The sequence below is a fragment of the Rhincodon typus genome, chromosome 12, assembly GCF_021869965.1.
Source record: "Rhincodon typus isolate 14 chromosome 12, sRhiTyp1.1, whole genome shotgun sequence".
NCBI classification, from domain to species: Eukaryota; Metazoa; Chordata; class Chondrichthyes; order Orectolobiformes; family Rhincodontidae; genus Rhincodon; species Rhincodon typus.
In genome coordinates, this window is record NC_063343.1 from 15,162,967 (window position 1) to 15,176,891 (window position 13,925).

A 13,925-nucleotide genomic window follows, 5' to 3' on the forward strand; every position below is an offset into this window, starting at 1 on the left:
CAGAGGAGCAGGAAGGCTGATGTTTCGGGCCTAGACCATTCTTCAGACCCTTTTTCTGAAGAAGGGTCTAGGCCCGAAACGTCAGCTTTCCTGCTCCTCTGATGCTGCTTGGCCTGCTGTGTTCATCCAGCTCTACACCTTGTTATCTCAGATTCTCCAGCATCTGCAGTTCCTACTATCTCATCTTCATCAGCAGCTGCTTCATCAACAACCTTCTTTCCTTCCCTCCATAAGGTCGGAAGTTCACTGTTGATTGCACAATGTTCAGCATCATTCACAACACCTCAGATACTGAAGCAGTCCATGCTCAAAAGCAGCAAGACCCAGACAATATTCAGGCTTGGGCTAACAAGTGCCAAGTAACATTTTCACCACACAAATGCCAGACAATGACCATCTCCAATAAGAGACAATCTAACCATCGCCCCTTGACTTTTAATGGTACTACCATAACTGAATCTCCCACTACCAACAAAGTGGGCCTACCATTGACCAGAATCTGAACGGGATTTGCCACTTAAATATAAGGCTACAAGAGCAGGTCAGAGGCTAGGAATACACCTGCAAATAACTCACCTTCTGACTCTCTAAAACCTGTCCACCAACAAGGCACAAGTCAGGAGTGTGACAAAATATGTGCCAGTTGCCTGGACAAGTGCAGATCCAACAACAGTCAAGATGTTGACAGCACCCAGGACAAAGTAGCCCATTCAATTGGCACCACATTCACAAGCATCCATTCCATCCACCAGCAACACAGCAGCAGCGCTGTGTACTATCTACAAAGTGCACAGCAATAAATTCACCAAAGATCCTTCAACAACACCTTGGAAGCCCATGACCACTTCCATCTAGAAGGACAAGGGAGTAGACACATAAGAACACAACCACCTTCAAGTTCCCCAACAAGACCTTCACAATCCTGACTTGGAAATACATTGCCATTCCTTCAGAGTTGCTGGGTCAAAATCCTGGAATTCCTTCCCTAAGGATATTTTGAGTCTACTACAGTGCATGGACTGCAGCGGTTCAAGAAAGCAGCACACCACCACTTTCTCAAGGGCAACTAGGGATGTGCAATAAATGTTGGTCACATCCCCTAAGTAAATAAGAACGTTGAAATTTAGCTATGGGTAACTGGCTGAAGCCAGTTTGTTTGTGGACAATGTCACTTCCAGGCAGTTTTCATAACTCTCTGCACCTCAGTGCCTCCATTCCCCTATTCTCAATTCCCAAAGTCAGATAGACTAATTGTATCCGAAAGGAAAATCCAGTATAACTGATGAGTGACACACACTGATCAGACTTATTTTATAGACTTTAACATGGACCTGTGGTATGGCCAGTATATTCACTTCTATATTCCTTTATCCAACAATTCTTGTTGTTTTCTCCCTTCTTGAACAACCTGGGAATATTCTGTTTGTCTTACTGGGATAATAGGGATGTTCTGAGTGTTGGTGTGAATGTAGAAGGCAGGGGTTCCAGCTCGTTCTCACCCTTTTTGTACATCTTCTGAAATCCTCCTTTGTCATGTAGTGAATGGAATGAATGATATTGGCCCTGGGATGAGTTTGATCACCCTCTCTGTCAAGGCGGTGTAAGGTGAGGTCAGGCAGTAATGGCTGCTGTCTTTGAGTCCACAGGTTTGTTGTAATGCACTGCAAAATATGCTTCCTTCTCAATTCTCTCTCAATATATCCTGCACCAGCTTCAAATGTCAATGCACAAGCACACCGAGGTCATTGGTGAGGCTCCAGAGGACTGGAGAATAGCCAATATTATCCCATTATTTAAGAAGGGTAGCAGGGATAATCCAGGAAATTATAGGTCTGTGAGCCTTAAGTCAGTGGCAGGGAAATTATTGGAAAAGATTCTCAGGGACAAGATCTATATGCAACCTCTGCCGTTACAAACTCTCTTCAACAAACCCAGGACAAAATTACCTCTTTAACTTGACAGCATCATCACAGTTATGAGGACAGGTGGTACAGTCTGAGATTGTTTTCCTACAGAAGAAGATTGAGGGGAATCATGATTGAGATGTATAAATCTACAAAGGAGCAGAGATAGAGCAGACAGGAAGAAACTTTCCCCTTGATGGAGGGATCAATGGCCAGGAGTCATAGATTTAAGATAAGGGGCAAAAGGTTTAGAGAAGATGTGACAAAAAACTCTTTTATCCAGAGAGTAGTGAAACTCACTGCCTGTAAGAGTGATACAGGCAGAAACCCTCATAACATTTAAGAAGTATTTAGATGTGAACTTGTGATGCCAAGGCACACAAGACTATGGGCCAAGAACTGGAAAATGTGATTAGAATAGTTAGAGATTATTTTTGATTGGTGCAAACGTGATGGGCGGAATGGTCTTTTTATGTGCTATAGATATCAAAGACTCTATTGAGTCTATAACTAAGACTACCACTGCTCCAAGTTTGCAATTTTACTCTATATTCCAGGATCCAAATCATTTATAAAGAAAAGGAAGATCAGGAGGAGGATGGAAATGACAAGGAGGAGAGGGGAGCTAATGATGACAACAATACAAAACCAGCCATTCACACTCTTCCTGGGATACAGGAATTCCTGTGCAGCTGAAAGATGCAGTTAGTCACCACAACGGGACCAATGTTACCACATCCCAATGGGCATTTTCCCAGCCCCAATCTCACTGACACAAACAATATTCTGTATCTGATCACACATCAGATTTACCCATCCCCCCATTATCCCCATCAATTCATGTCCTTCCCCCTATCAACAAGAGCTAAAAAGACAAAAATGTAGCACCAAGAATGGGCAACACAAGTAAATAATGCAAAGTGAGACTGTTTATATGATTGGATTAAATAATAGAAGCTTAACAGCCCAACATTTTCCCAAACACCCCTTGACTCTTCATTGTTCCTTCCCTGTCCTTACACAGTCATTCAAGAATTAAAGACAGGCTGCTCCGAACCCTGCTGTGACTGCTATTTTGGGCAAAGAGGGAATGGGAGTGAATTTAATTAGGATTGCTTTCCTTCTCTTTTGCCTGAGACGGTGATATATCATTTATCTTTTCCCTTTCTATATCCCTCTCTTACTGAGGTGGGCCAAAAGCCTTTTCCAAACGTTATTTTTTTGGATTCCAATATTTTAAATAAACCCACGGCAAAAACTTTAAGATGAAATCAAAGATAGGGATGCACTAACAAAACATTGAAAACATGGATGAATATATAGGTAACTGAGGAAAGTGAGGAAGATGGGACACGAGAAGAGATAAGGTTGTAAATTCCAAATTTTGGTCAATATGGAAGTATTAAAAATCAGTTCATTTTAGTTACAACTTCCCAGGGGTCAGTGTCCAATGCTAGCTTCCTCAGTGAGCCGGGGCCAGTACTTTTCCTTCTTGCAATCAAAATGTTTGAAGCCAACAACCTCTTTGACATCTTTTGAAGCCAAAAATTTGAAGACAGAGGTGGAGTGTTATGGGCAGGCTGCCAAATCTGCCTGGAGTTTTGTTCTCCCTATGGAAGTCAGACAGCAAATGGTTCAGAATCTCAGCTTCGTAGATTTAATACAACAAGCTCCAAATTCAGTCAAGTGATTAAAAAAAAAACAGACATTTCAGTTAAAGGGCAAGGAGGTGATGTTGAAACTGCATAAAATGTTGGTTAGGCTAGAGTATTCTATGCAATTCTGGAATCCACATTATTGGAGGGATGTCCCATCTCAGTGGCTTAATTGGAAAGTCATTAGGGTAACAGTGTAATTTTATGTTCCCCATTAGAACTTCCATCATAAGGCAAAGAAGTAACCCTAAAAGCATTAGCATCTACTTTAACAAATTCGATCTTGAGGCATTCCTCTGTCCAAGGCTGGCTATCCAAATCCTTTGTGTCAGTTTTAACTGGAATGTTTATTCAATGCGGGGGACTCGGGGGTTTCCAGAAATGTGATCATATGATCAGCCTTGGCTATTTTAAAAGTCTGGCTGTTTCCAGTTATGTTGCTTTTAAAATTGCCTTAAAAAGTTGTCTATTTTTAAAAGTAGCAGCATTTAAACAGGAAAATAAAGAATTGAATACAAATTCTTTTTATAATTTGTCTTCATGTCCCTGACCTTCAACCTTGCCAAAAAGTGAAAAATGCTAGAAATCACAGGTGGGTCAGGCAGCAACTGTGGAGAGAGAGAGAGCAAGCTAACGTTTCGAATCTAGATAGCTCTTCATAGTTACATATTGGTGGTTTTGAATTTTTCCCAAAAGTGGTTGTGACTGGTGAATATAGGAAGACCTCCTGTTACCTGTGGTGGACATCAATTTCAAAGTGCTAGAGAGCTACGGGGAGAGCAAAGTATCCATCCTCCACAGTGGGACACCCTTTCTGAGGGAAGAGGGAATTTTTTTTTTGAGAAATAGCCAGAAGACAGTTGATCCCAGACTCACTTCCTGGGACATGATGCTCCTTGATCACTGGTTACAGCTACTCAGAAAGTTTTTTCAAAGTCGGGGCTGCCAGTGCTGCTTCAGTCACCAGATTAGCTCTCAGATTCTCAAAACCTGCTTTTCCTACACTCAATGGAGGGGACTGCCAGCATGCTGAAAATTAGAATGAAAGTCCTACAAAGCCCTTGCATTTCCCTTGGCAGATTTGAAGGCAAATTTCTTTTTGTAAAAAATCAGGTGGGTTTTTACAAAAAAATCATAATCACCATTAGGCAAGATCAATTTTGCAGGTTCTAACTATAATTTTGTAAATTATTCAATCTATCTGTCTATCTAAGATATATTTATCTACATGTAAATCCATTTAGCCATACATTTATCAATCCATCTATTAATCATTCTATCTATTTATTGATCTATCTTTCAAGCTGTCTATCTATTTATGATCTGACTGACTGTCAAGACCCAAGACTCGAGCCTGCAATTATATTACGACACAGAGAAAGAAAGCCAAACCAAACAATCCTTTCTACTTCTATACTCACAATACAGTCAAATTAAAACCTTTGAAGACCCTCAAAACTTACACCAATGATTCCAAACTGGGACTTTTAAATAACCAATCTCAGACTTTGCAAATAATTAATACCAGACACTGGTTTTGTATCTGTAGGAGTGTAACCACGCACGCACCACCCCCCCACACCCCTACTAACCCTACTCCACCAACCAGGGACAAAGGCTCAAGTGGCAGGCAGGATTCAAGCAAGAGGCAGACTTTATTCTTATTCAAGCAATGCAGGGTGAGGGTCAAACATCTTCCCTGAATCTGGCCTTGACATGAGAACCCAGTCGTTCACTTAATCTACAGCTCAGATCGGAAGAGAGATCAATGACACACTCTGATTTTTACAGTGAAATACAGCATTTTAATTTTTTTTTACAGTAATCACAAAGAACCTGGTCACTGTGTCCTTCCCCTTATTCTATACACCCAATACTGTGAAGCACCTAATCAATGATGAGCATTCCTGTGGACAGTCCCAGGTTCCCATGATCTCCAGGCCTTGGGATCTTTCTTTGCATCCAATTAATTCACATTCCAAAGTTACTGGTTATACTCCTTTGGGCCTGTCCCAGACTTGCTTATCTCAAAGGACTGCTTGAATTCTGTTATTCATTGTATTCCATATGCTATCTCTATCCAATTCTGTTACTCCCTTATATTTTCCAGTGTCCCAATTATATATGAAAAAAGTTGGTTTTAATTAACTGCTATAAAATTCGTCGTACTTTAGAGTTTTACAACTACTCCTACTGATAGTACTTTTTATTTAAAAAGTTACGAACAAGCTATTTCGTTCAGCATGTGCCAGTCATCTTCTTAGACATAAGGAAAGTGTTTCCTGAGACTAATTGACTTTTTCCATCTTTGTTTGAATATTTTTCCCCAATGTTGCTATTTTTATACTTTTGTTATATACGTGTATCTATAATTATGTTGAAATCTATCTGTGTTTATCTAAAGAACCTTTAACTAGAACCTATTTCTTAATATTGTGAATAACTTCAAAGAAATAACTGATTACTGTAAAATAACTTTAACTGTTGTTTTCATAGCTGCTTAATCAATTTGGCTGACTGGTTCCTGGACGGAGATTTATATAGCTTGTTCTAACTGGCACTGTTCATCTAATGGGACAACATCCTTTCATTAATGAAGCTGGAATCAATCACTTGTCATACTTTAATGAATTTGTGTCTATCCTTAGATATCCTCTTATCAAACTGTCTCGGATGGCTGTTTGTGTAGGGACTCCCATTCACCTTGGAGTAACCCAGTTCAAAGGTACCACTATGTTTCACAATGCTGGAGCAGACTGTTTAATTCTGTTTACGCCCTGTTGGCCATTTTGTGTCTTTCAAACTTGGGAAACACTTACAGTTGCCCACCTTTGGCCCTAGGCCAGATTATGGCTGTAGGGACATTATTAACGAAAAGTCCAAATCAAAGTCCAAAGTCTTCTGTCGGCGATGTTGCATTCACTATCCTCTTCCCGTCATTCGATGAGCTGGTCATTTTCTTTCATCATTCCACTAGTAGTCTGTTGGCTTGACAGTATGTAACACAGCCAACTTCTCAGTCCGTGGCCCTTCTGTAGTCATCTTCTTCGTTATTGTGGCGATGAAACACTTGAGGAAGCCATAAACAAGAAAACACAGACATACTACAACAACAAAAATTACTATCCCTGGGCAATGGACATCCCCAGAGAACCTAGCCACCCCATTGCCCAACTCCATACGATCAAAGATGGGGGTTGTTTGAGTTTGTTCTTTTCAGATATGGTCAGCCAAATCAGTAATTTCCTCCGCGTTCTATGTATTGCACTCCTTTCCAATGAGTGCACGTGTACCCCCTTTCTCAGTTAATATCCAGTCTAGGGCAATTCAGTTCTCCAGTGCCATGGTTTGTATGGTGACCATTTCTGCATTTACCTTGCTCAGTGCCTGTGAGGTGTCATTGGCCACTTGTTCTAAGACTGCAACCATACTGTTAGATTCTCTGGCTAGCTTGGCTGTACCATACCCGGGTATCTCTGTTTTTGAGATTACACGTTTATGCTTTCCCGGAGCCTCCTTCAGGAGGGATGACATATGACACATGAATGGTGTGATATAGCCCAGGTAACATGGTCCTATCCAGGATGTGGTAGCCAGGCATAGGGTCTGTGTCCGCACACAAAGTAGGTGCCATTGTACGGGGTGAACCGGGTGATAAACTTGGGGCTCCAGTACTATTGGAACTTTCCCTCAGTCGTGCGATTCCCAAAGATCAACCAGGTGCCATCACCGAAGTGATGACACAGGGAGGTGGCATTGTATGTCTGAGTACGGTTATCAATTCCCACATTCAGCCCTCTAGGATCCATTCTTTCTAAACAAACCACACAGGTGGGCTTCCCTGTTCCTGAAGTGTTAGTCAGTGTGATAAAGGGAGGCTGTTGTGAGGTTTTGCAGTTGGGCTGGTACCACACTGCAAAGGCAGTCAGGTCATACCCTGTTGACTTCCACTGAACCCAGTAGCGAGTGGTATTGATGATACATCTTCCTGCCCCATTTGGGTATTTGCATCCCTCCCCAAAACTATGCCCGGTGGTACTATTCTGTCTTAATACCCTTTCAGTTAGTTCCAAGGCATTAAAGGGGATCGGCTGTAGGGGTATCCCTCCCTTAGATGCATCGGGATGTACGTGCAGGCCCAGCAACTGGAGACATTAACACATTTGGCATAAACATATGACATGTATAAAAATGTGTTGACATTAACTTCCGTGATCAGGTCCTGGGGGAGTGTGATTGCTCGTCCCGAAATGAGCTGAAAGGGTATTAGTCCAGTGGACCTCAAGGGCACTGCCCTCTGGGCCATCAGAATGGCTAGTAGAGAAAGGGTCCATTTAGCCCCTACTCCTATCATTGCCTTAGTCAGAGCATTTTTCAGCATTCTATTCATTCTCTCTACCATACCCGAACTCTGTGTGGTAGGGGATATGATACTTTTGTATTATTACCAAGAATTTACATACTTCCTTCAGGCACTTGCTGGTGAAGTGGGTCCCTTGGGCTGAGTTTAGTTATAGGGGAACCCAACTCCACACCTCCCTCCACCACCACCTGGGGATTATTTCAGCTGCCAATATTTTTGCCACCAAGGTCGCAGTACAGTCCTTTGTGCGGAAATCTTCTACCCATCTGGTAAACTGGTTGACTATGACCAGGCAGAATTTCTTACTCTGACTTTGTGGCAGTAGTCCTATAAAGTCCATTTGAATGTATTGCCATGGTCCCTGTGGGCAGGGCTGATGGCTCTTTTTAATTTTAATTCCCTGTCCTGGTTCTGTCTGTGCACATACAGTGCATCTCTGGCAAAATTTAGCTATGTCTCTTCCCATTCCTTTCCACCACCAACAATTAGATACTAGCTGTATCATTTTATCCCTCCCTACGTGTGCTAATCCATGGTAAACATCGCATAGAGTCTGTTGGCAGAATGTGAGAGCTATCTACCAACATACCTTCTTTCATCCAAATATCATCTACTCCTAAAGCTGCCCATCTTTAATCCATTCTGCTTTCTCCTCTGAGCTAGCTGTTGCTTGTAAATTTAAAATGTTCCATTCATCATCTTTGGCCTCTTGTTCTCTCACAGCTGCTATCATTATCACTTCCTGTTCAAACATTGCTTTTGCTACACTGTCTGCCTAGTCATTCCTTCTCTATTCTGGTGTCTGGATCTTTCTGTGTGCTTTAACTTTAATTACTGCTGCCTCCCTTGGCTCAGTTACTGCGGCCAATAGGTCCTTGACCAGATTCTCATGCTGAATTACACTACTGCTCGAAGTAACATAATCTCTTCTTGCCCTTGCCATCATGTAGTCATGGATTACATCGAAGGCATATCTACTGTCTGTCTGGCCTCTCCCTAATTGCAGGGCGGCAGTAAGTGCTTTTAGTTTGGCTATCTGGGCAGAGTGACATCCTTCTATCCTTTCTCCTGCCAAATGCTCCCCTTTCAAATTAACCACAGCTCACCCTGTCCAGAGGTCACCATCATAATACTTCTGCACCCCATCTACAAACATACTTTTCACATCTGACCCCTTTAATGGCTCTTCCTTAACTCAACCCTGTGTCTCTTCTTCCTGCTAAATGAAGAAATACAATCAAGTGTCTCTCCTTCCTGATTGACATAGCTTGCTGGGTTCTCTCTATTGTCTTTAACCACTTCCACATGCTTGTCTCCTGGCAACAGTGCAGCTTCCCAATTGGCTCGTCAACTGTCTATAAAATCTCTCAATTTGCTAGCTTCCAATAGCTGGACTATATTATGTGGGGAATGTAATATCACCTTCCCTTGTTGTGTCAAGAAGAAAGATGTCACCTGAGGTGTATCCCACTGGCTCTATGACTCTGCAGTACTACTGCAGATTGATTGCCATTTCTTTCACTGCAAAAGAGGTGAAATGGCTTTTTCAGGTCAGGGAGTCCTAGTGCTGGTGCGGAGGCCAATATCTGTTTGATTTTGACAAAAGCCGTCTCTTGCTCAGGTCCTCAATCAATTTTCTCTGAGATAGCCTGCCACCCTTTGGTAAGATCTTGCAGAGGTCTGGCTAGTTCACTGTAATTCTCTACAAATTACGTGCAATAGTTAAATAATCCTAGGATTTGCCTTAACCCTTTAACAATAACTGTTTTCTTTCCAATATTGCAGTTCAACTATTATCACCTATCTAATTCCAGACTTTCACTGAGAGATTTGCAGTCCATTGAGCATAACCTTATAATATTTCAAAATATAGGTCAAACATTTCTGTTTGATTCAGTCAAAACATACTTTGTTTGTTATTTCTCTGAGATGTCCCTTTTTTTAAAGTTACAGTATTTAATATCTCTACGTAACTTTGTCCAAATTTAGAGTTCTATTTTATTCCCTCAAATTCACGAACAATTTAATACATTGGAATTCCTAATGTACTTTTAATGTTTCCACAGTAGTTCTCCAATGCTGAAAAATAAACAACCTCCATCCATTCCTCATCAAGCAGAATGGATTAATTAGCACTGATCTACTCTGGATTCAAAAAGGAGCTAGGGTATAAACTCTTGCATGTAATTACATCATCCATTGCTCCTCCTCCTGCACGAAAATAAATGTTATACTTTAAGGAAAAGCCCACCTCCTTTGTTAAATTTGCCTTTTCTAATTCCTTTATCAGCTTTCTCAGATTTTAGAACATACCATCAGAATTTTGTTCAAAGAGAATTGTATTTCTAAGATTCCAAACTTCCTATTATTTGCATTCTTTCACACCGAAGTACCTTTACAATGAGAACATATTATCATCTACCATCTGGAATTAAAGATTCACTCATGTGTTAAGACAATATTTGGAACTTCAATTTGGCCAGAAAATGAAAATCCAAATATGGTAATTTCAGAAATTAAAATCTACCCAAGTCCAAACACAACGCAGAGCCAATTCTAAAAGGTAATTTTCTTGCCAAACTTTATGAACCAACTTTTTAAATCAACATTTCATCACAGACTTCTGCTTTGCACTCATAGTTTCTTAAATGTACATTACATTAACCATACATGTCCCACACTTATACAGGCAGAACCATACTTTTAAATCACCATAGATTCCCAAAATGCAAACTAACTTCAAATCATCTCCAGAGCTCGAGCCCCAGGGAACAAAAACACACAAATTGCACAAAATGACATTTAGTGAACAGGGCGGCACAGTGGCTCAGTGGTTAGCACTGCTGCCTCACAGTGCCAGGGACCCAGGTTTGATTCCATCCTCGGGCAACTGTCTGTGTGGAGTTTGCATGGGTTTCCTCTCAGTCCAAAGATGTGCAGGCTAGGTGGATTGGCCATACTAAATTGCCTGTAGTGTTCGGGGATGTGTCTGGGTGGGATGCTCTCAGGGTTGGTGTGGACTTGTTGGGCTGAAGGGCCTGTTTCCACACTGTGGGGATTCTATGAAACAAGGGTGTATTCAAACCAGACCACAAAGAGTTAACCCTTCTACAAGTTTCAGTGTAGAAGAAATTCAATCTTCCTCTCTTTTTCACTTAAAGTTATAAAGTCTTAGAGATGTACAGCACAGAAACAGACCCTTTGGTCCATGCTGACCAGATATCCTAAATAAATCTAGTCCCATTTGTCAGCATTAGCCTATATCCCTCAAAACCCTTCTTATTCATATACCCATCCAGATGCCTTTTAAACATCATAATTGGACAAGCCTCCACCACTTCCTCTAGCAGCTCCTTCCATACATGCACCACCCTCTGCGTGAGAAAGTTGCCCCTTAGGTCTCTTTTAAATCTTTCCCCTCTCACTTTAAAGAAAGATTGTCTATTTACCCTATCCATACCACTCACTAACTATATGAACATGCAGCCATTTTAGCTTGTTTCTGTGCCTTTTTGGTTTCTGCTTAAACCCTTTGCTCTCTTTTCTTTCTGCTGACCTAGCCACCAGGCTTTCCATTCTGGCCCAGTGCCCTCCCTATTCCATCCATTTTTTTCCATGTCTTTAATTAAGGCTTTATTTTTCTTGAACACAGTGTGCAGAATGGACTGGTCTGGACCCCATTGGGTTTGTTCCCAGTCCTTTTCTGCCATTTTCCCAGACTCCCTCCCGGTTCTCTCTGAAGCAACTCGCTGCTCTATTTATTATTTTTGTTTGCCCGAGGATTTTCAAACTCTTATTAATCTTTTGGGTGGCTGTCACCTTTAGCTCCCGAGGATTCCCGACCTCCTAACTATCTTTTGATAGCTATGAGCACCTGCAACCCTACTAACACACCTGTAATTCTGTCTCCTCCTGCTCTCTCCAGTTAAAAAGTTTGTTTTGTGCTCTGGTTTATAGAAGCTCCCACAATGAGTGCCACACTAACTAAAGGATGGTAAATTAACATTCTCACCAAAATCATGGCCCAACATATGCCAGCTTCAAACAGAGCATCCTGCTCGCAGTGCCATCTGTAGGAGCGTAATACCACCCCCACACCGCTCCACCACCACCCCCCCATCCCCCAACCAGGGACAAAGATTCAGGCAAGCGGCAGTCTTTATTCTTATTCAAGCAACAACCAGTGAATGCAAGGAGAGGGCCAAAGATCTTCCCCGAATCTGGTCTTGACATGAGAACCCAGTTGTTCTCTTAATCTACGGCTCAGATCGGAGAAGAGATCAATGACTCACATTGATTTTTTACAGTGAAATACAGCATTATTATACATTTTGTTACAATAATCACATGTAACCTAGTCGCTGTGTCCTTCCCCTTATTCTATAACACCCAGTCCTGTGAAACATCTAATCAATGATGGACATTCCTATGGACAGCCCCAGGTTCCCATGATCTTCCTCTGTAAAAGATGCAATACCTATCCACACACCACCTCCCTCATCTCCATCCAGGGCCCTAAACAGTACCTCAAGGTGAGACAGAGCTTCACCTGCATCTCCTCCGACCTAGTCTATTGCATCTGGTGCAGCCGATGTGTTTTTCTCTACATCGGTGAAACCAAATGTAGACTAGGTGACCGTTTCACCGAGCATCTTCGCCTGGCCCGTAACAGCCAACCTAACCTCCCAGTCACCACCCATTTCAATCCCCTTCCCACCCCACTCTCCCTCCATCATGTCCGTCCTCAGTCTCCTTCAGTGTGGCAGCGACTAGAACTCAAATTTAAAGACCAACACCTTATCTTCCGCCTGGGGACTCGACAGCCCATAGGACTCAACATTGAGTTCTCTTAATTGCAAATAACCTTCCTCATCCCCCAGCTCCCCTTCCAGTCCCACCTCCACCCTTCCATTCCACCTTCTGACCCTCCCTTCCAGCCACAAACCAGATTCATCCCTCCCACTAACCAACCAGGTCATACCTACTACCAGTGTCCACCTATTACCACCATTCTGCTACACTCCGTCCCCCCTCCCTTTATCTGCAGCTCCCCATAACCCCACATATCCAGTCCTGAAGAAGGGTAATACCTGAAACATTGATTTCTCCTTTCCTCCAAATGTTGCCTGGCTTGTTGTGTTCTTCCAGCCTCCTGTTTGTTTCCCATGATCTCATGGTGTTTTAACAGACATCGTAATCTCCAGGCCTTGGGATCTTTCTATGCATCCTATTAATTCACATTCCAAAGTTATGGTTATACTCCTTTGGGCCTGTCCCAGACTTGTTGATCACTGAGGACTGCTTGAATTCTGTTATCCATTGTATTCCATTTGCTATCTCTATCAAATTTTGTTATTCCACTTATATTTTCCACTGTCCCAATTATATACATAAAAAATACAACAGGCAGTTGGCTTTAACTAACTGCTGTAAAATTTGGGGTATTATAGTTTCACAGCTACTCTTATTTTTAAGCACTTTTTAACTAATAAGTTGCAAACAACCTATTTCATTCAGGATATGCCAGGCATCTTTTCAGAGATAAGAAAAGTGCTTCTTGAGACTAATTAACTTTTCACATCCAAGTTTGAATGCTTTTCCCCTAATACTTCTATCATACTTTGGTTATATATGCGTATCTATAATTATGTTGAAATCTATCTGCGTTGATCTGAAGAACCTCTAACTAGAACCTATTTCTTAATATTGTGAATAACTTCAAAGAAACAACTGATTACAACAAAATAATTTTAGCTGTTGTTTTCATAGCTGCTTAATCACTTAGTCAGTCCTCAGTAAAGGGCTCACCTTTGTCCCCCTCCACCCACAGATCAACGAATACCGCTCACGCTTGGACATAGAGCAGTTTTTCCGCCGCCTCCGCCTCCACGCTTACTTCTTTAACCGTGAACCTAACCCTCCCTCTACTGACCCCTTCTCTCGCTTCCAACACACGCCCTCCTCCTGGACACCACCCCAAGGCCTCCTACCCTCCCTCGACCT